Consider the following 6431-nt stretch of genomic DNA (forward strand, 5'->3'; position numbering starts at 1 on the left):
TAAAAATATTTTCTGCATCTCGTAAGTCAGTATACCATTCGTTAAAATAAATTGAAACACCGAAGCCGTGAAGACTGAAACGTAGAGAGTGGAAAACAATGAATGAAGTCCGATTATCTTTAATTCCATCTCTATTCATCGCATCAAATAAGTGTCGCCTTTTCTGATAACTTATAGATGTTTGATTAAAAGGGAAATTTTACATTGAAATATGAATCAAACGTCGATAATTTCTACATGTAAACGCAAGGATTTTGATTTCAGCTTACTTCATCAGGGTTTCAAAAGCAGCCTGATATTACACGGTAAATACAATAACATGTTTTTAGTAAATAAAAAAACACGAAATATTTCGCTACTAATTTTAAATATGAGAACAGTTTTGTGTTTGTCTTACTTAGTATTGCATCAAAAACTATTTGTCAAAATATTTGTATTTGTGTTATTTAGTATTGTATCAACAAAATAATTTGTATCAAAAGTGTTAATGTTTTGTACTCGTTTAGATATAAAGCAGTTTTGTTCAGGTAAAAACACGTATTATTAATATCGTTTGTCCAGACACGAGACAATTCAGTTTGATTCTTTTGATTAATTAGTTGAATCTTTGCTCAATATACTTACAGTTGTTTTTACCATGATAAAAGTGTGTACGTTAAAGAGATTATCTTTTTCACATTGAAAATATATTCAAGAATATACGTATGTGTTACGTCATTTCTTTGTCGTGTTTTGTGAGATATTATATTAGTTTTTGACACAGAAACTTGTTGTCGCTCATGTTTCTTATTCATATACTTTTTATATTTTCAGTATGGAAATATTATATACACGACAAAGATTAATGAATTACGATCACAATATAACAAAAAAAATTACATAAAACACTACATAATATTACTAGCGTGGTATAAATAGAAAATTGTACAGTACAATAAAAAAAATAAAGAATGTAGAAACTAAAGTCAGATAATAAAAACGTTTTGCTTAACGGAAGAGGTTTCGACTTTGACTTCTTTTTTTAATGACAGAAAATAATATATCATCTTATTACATCTCTTATAACATAATACGTGTATTTTGCATTTTCATTTACGCGAAGTGACAAAACTAATCACTATCATTTACGATTGTAAAATGAGTAGCTCCTTGAATAATTAGTGACTAGTAGAGTGAACTGCGTAGAATATAATTGTAACTGGTTCTTAAGAAGCACTTCTTCAGTCTTCCTCTCACTCAGCGCTCAGTTATCTGTGAGCGCTCATTTGGCAAGTTACACTTGCCGCTTGAATCTCTCGAGATGTAAAGCTTATAACAATTTTTACAACAACTGGAAAAAACGTCAAGAAGAATCGAAAAACTGTTAATTAATTTATAAGTGTTAATTAAATTATCTGAAAGAATATGAGCATTGGAATCTTTCTGGAGTCTTAAAAGTTACAAAGTCTGACTATTAATAATACAGGTAAGTATTTGAAGTGAAGTGATTTCAAAGATTGATATTCTATAAAAATAGTCTGTGATATTTTATAAAAATAGATATGATAAAAAATAAAGAGGCAAACATAAAAACTTATAATCTTTCTAATATATATATCTCTCTCAGTATGTTAATGTTTAACTTTATGTCACATAAGAATTTGCAAATATGTACAATTAAACAGTGAAGTGTTAAAAAAGAAGTGTAAAAAGTAGACATGCTGAGCAGTATACTGTGGTTTTTTTTCCCATAAAGAGAAATTTTAGTTGTTACTAGTGTATTATATGAGTTTTACTTGTTTGACTACTAAACTTTAATTCACGTACAAATTGATGACTATACTCTAATTTTTTAAACTAATATTTTTACTTTGTTAATTACTGAAGATCTATCAAATGAATGGAAATATTACTGTGTCATTTTGTCCATGTGTCTCTTACGCATTATAATTTGCAAAATCTGACTACAAATTTAATATTTCACGATAACTTTCTATTTTTGACACATACAATTTTATTGTAGGGCATGTAAAGGAATGTAAGCAAATGTTCGTATTGAAGAGATATTTTTGATTAACGAGAGATTCGTCTACAGCAGATTCACGCTTAGACGTCAAATCGTCAGGACCGAGTAATCCGTTTATATCAAGATTTTTTTTATATCACTCTACATAAATTGACAAAAGCAAATCATTGTCCTTGATATAAGCAACACATTGACATAAGCGATATTAACATAATCAAAAATCTGCTGTATTTAAATTTCATTTAAGTCGTATAACACGGCAACTTTCAGAAGCTTAATAGCGTTAAATAATTGTGTAAATAATTCATGAATAAAACATACTTGATAGAATAAACCTTGAAACAGAGATGAATCATTTCAAAAAAAGTAGTAACTCAAAAGAAAATTTAAAAAATATATATATATATATATATAAATGCAGGAAAACGCGTCAGAGAAAAACAACCGATAGAACGCTATTATTCAGTAAACAATATATATATATATATATATATATATATATATATAATATTAAAAAATAAAACAAAGTTACAAAATCTTTTAATCAAACTGTAGTATTAAAAACCGCAACTTATTTCTTTAGGAAATATACATGAAATTCTTGGAAATACATAAGTATCTAAACAATCTCAGAGATAACGAACAAGTGACCAGTTCACTATGACATTTTATTTTTCTAATTCCGTAATACACATTTAATAAGTTATGTCACACATCTCTCTATATTCCTTCCGCTGCATTACCTTTCTCCATAGTTCATCTCCTCTCTCCATATAATCCAGTGCTATAAAAAGAGACATCTAACAAAGACCATCTTAGTATCAGGCTGCTCTTAAACAATCAAGCAAACTGAAATGTCTATGTCGGTATAAAAAAGACACTAATGCGTTTTAAACCGGAAAAGCATTTTTTCTTTCTCTCTTTTAAATTTTCATATTTTTATTATTTTGTTTTATTCGAAATGGTCTTTTGTTTTAACAAATTAATATCTGTGTTTGCAGGTAAACGAAGATAAAGACAAAAAAAATAATTTCCGACATTTGATTTTATCAGAACAACAATCTCACAAAATGTTTGAAAATCATCCAGTGCACAATTGAAAACTTGCACAATGACAAAGAAATTTTACAACAGATGTGAAATAGTAGTGCACTGAATCTGTTTCTCAGCTACAACTGACCTGGTTTTAATATCACTTTCTTGAGATAAACGTGGGTGAAGAGGTTAAAAAAATTGAACGATAAGAAGACAGACAGAACAATTGCCTGAAAGTAGAACATCTATCTAATTATGTTACTGTCGCTGAATTCTTTGAAAAACGATCAGATGATTGATATCTATTTTAAGAACTTGTCATATGAGATTCAGATAGGATTTCGCAAATCTAGCAAGAAAATTCTGAAGGATCTAAATGGAATTTTCAAAGCCGGGGAACTGACAGGCATCATGGGACCGTCCGGCGCAGGAAAATCTACGCTGCTGAACCTTTTGAGCGGATTCAACAAGGAACAATTGACAGGCACAATCGAGTATATCGACTGCAACGGTAAACAAACGTCGTCCGAATACAATAAGCAATTGTGTTATATCCAACAGACAGATTACCTGCACAATTTCTTCACCGTCCAAGAAAGCATGATGATAGCGTCTCAATTGAAAACGAATAACAATGCGAAAGAGAGGCAAGTGCAAATCGACAATATCCTGCATATTCTAAATCTAACGACCGCGAAGAACACGCTGGTCAAACAGCTCAGTGGCGGAGAGAAGAAGCGGCTGAGTATCGCTCTGGAATTGACTAATAATCCGTCGGTGATGTTTCTAGACGAGCCGACTACCGGTCAGGACTCGTTGTCGACGATGCAATGTATTAGCGCGCTAAAGTCTTTGGCCAAGAGCGGCAGAACAATAATCTGCACCATTCATCAGCCTAGCGCAACGATCTATAAGATGTTCAACTACATCTATTTAATAGACGACGGTCAGTGTACGTACGCCGGCCCACCCGAAAACACGGTTACCTATTTCGGCCAGCGAGGATTCCAATGCTCCAAGTATCACAATCCCGCGGACTACATGCTGGATGTGATGAACCAAGAATACGGCACTTATGACAAACAACAGTTTGTTATCGCGGCAAGTTGCTGCCAAAGGAACGAGCTGAAGGAGTTACATAAAAAATCGTCGTTCAACAAAAATATGAAGCAATTGAAAATCAACTCGCCCTCGGAAATGACAAAATGTTGGATATTGATACGTCGTAATGTATTGTTCTTGTATCACAACTGGATGACAACGCAGCTACAAATAATCGCGCACCTCTTCGTGGCCATTGTGCTGGGCTTGTTGTTCGAGCAAGCCGGCAAAGATGCAGAAAAGGTTTTCAGCAATGTCGGTCTTTTAGTAGTTAGCTTAATATATTTGACTTACACTGCCATGATGACCGCCGCATTGAAAATTCCCATGGAGATAAACATCTTGCGAAAGGAGCGCTTCAACAACTGGTACCAATTGAAAACTTACTACATATCAATTCTGATTATCGGTTTATCGATGCAGTTTTTCTTCGCTCTAATTTATTCGAGCACCGTTTACTTGTTGAGCAGCCAATCCTTGGAGTTGTATCGGTTCTTTATGTTTTCTCTTGTTTTGACTCTGACAACCTTTATTGCGGATAGCATAGGTCTTGGTTTGGGAGCAGTTTTCAGTCCAGTTAACAGTATCTTCGTCGGATCTATCAGTGTAGTCACAATGCTGATTTTGTGCGGCTACTTATGTATCTTTGCTCACATGCCTCGATTCTTTTATTACTTAAGTTATTTAAATTATATGAGATTTTCTTTCGACGGCTTGATGCAGGCGATTTACGGTTATCACCGAGAGATATTGACTTGCAATAAACTCTATTGCCATTATCAAATGCCGTTATCGATACTGAAAGAGCTAGGCATAGTAAAATATTTTACATTCTGGCACGACATAATCATTTTATTTGCCTGGTTTGCGATCATCCGGGTGTTAGTTTATATAACTTTAAAAAGAAATCTATCAAAAATGAAATAATGTTTTTTGTAGTTGCTAATAAACAATATTTGTAGCGCGTGTGTGAGATGTAATTTTTTGAGGATTTTTAATTTTTTTTAACGTCAACAAATTGCGATAAAATAAAATGTAAATATTAATTTTAATGTGGTTGTGAGAATGTCCTTAATGCCACTTTTTTGGTGAGATTAAAATAAAATCGCAGACGCATCTCTAATCACGCACGTTTGATATTAAAAATATTATTGTTATCTATGTAGATAATCTGTAGTTTACACAAGTGTTAAATAAAAGTTTTTCTTTAGTTTTGCAAACTATCAAAAACAACAATAGAAGATAAGTAATGGAGTAAAAAAAAAATGTCGTTATTACAATCAGTATCTTCTCATTAAAAAATCCATGTGTACCGCAAAGTGCGCGTTTTTGAGTCGAATGTATCGCATCTATTGTTGCACTGATCTTGGTGACGTGACCGCGGCGGGGTCACTGACCTCGGTCGCGCGACCGCGGCGGGGTCAATGACCTCGGTCGCGCGACTGCGGCGGAGTCACTGACCTCGGCCGCGCGACTTTGGCGGGGTCACTGACTTTGGTCACGTGATTACGGTATATGTGTGTGTGTGTGTGTGTATTATATATAGATATAGAATATTATATATGATATATATAATATTGTCGTTTTTACTCTTTTCCTTGTCACGTGACTTTAGTCATATGGTGTTTCTCTACTTCTCCTTGTTACGTGTTGTTTTTCCACTCTTCCCTTTTTTTAGTTTTTGAGTTTGATTTTCATGTGTTATTTCTGATATCTTTCATTTGTACTCCATGAATATTATATGGTTTGTAAGACGTATATATTAGCTGTCATTATATTTTATCGCGATGACAGGTTGTGTTTACTGACACAACACGTTAAAATAAAAACAATAACAGCGTGCGCGTAGCACGCGCCTGTGCTAGTGTAATAAGAGATGTATGTTTATAATTACATAAATGTTGTGTAAGTTTAATATGATATTTAAAAAATTGTAAGCAACTTTCTATATCCCTACTAAATAAAAGTACTTATTTTTTGTATTTTTATCGAGAAATCTCTGTCTTCTCTTTTTCAAACATCGTTGAGAATTATGTAACGCGTCGCATTTTTCTATTTCTCTATTAGAAAGAACGCGAAGTCAAGAGAATAAACAAACAGGTATTTCGCGCCGAATAACGTATATGGACAAGAAAGACGTAGATAAATAATCCCGGAAAGAATGTCTAGAAATTTTTTCACTAAAAATGTGTGTACAAACACACATTTCCCCGTATTCGGTCAATTTTCTGAGAGCAATGTTCCCGCCAACGTTATGCTGTGTCAATAAATTTTGCAATAACTATTATAT

General features: G+C 33.0%; 1 pseudogene; it reads left to right on the plus strand.

The window, feature by feature from the left end:
- Nucleotides 1-1237: 1237 nt before the first annotated feature.
- LOC109853553 lies at nt 1238-5466 on the plus strand (annotated as a pseudogene).
- Nucleotides 5467-6431: the final 965 nt, after the last annotated feature.

This window comes from Pseudomyrmex gracilis, unplaced genomic scaffold (genome assembly GCF_002006095.1).
Source record: "Pseudomyrmex gracilis isolate BER0280 unplaced genomic scaffold, ASM200609v1 scaffold_50, whole genome shotgun sequence".
NCBI classification, from domain to species: domain Eukaryota; kingdom Metazoa; phylum Arthropoda; class Insecta; order Hymenoptera; family Formicidae; genus Pseudomyrmex; species Pseudomyrmex gracilis.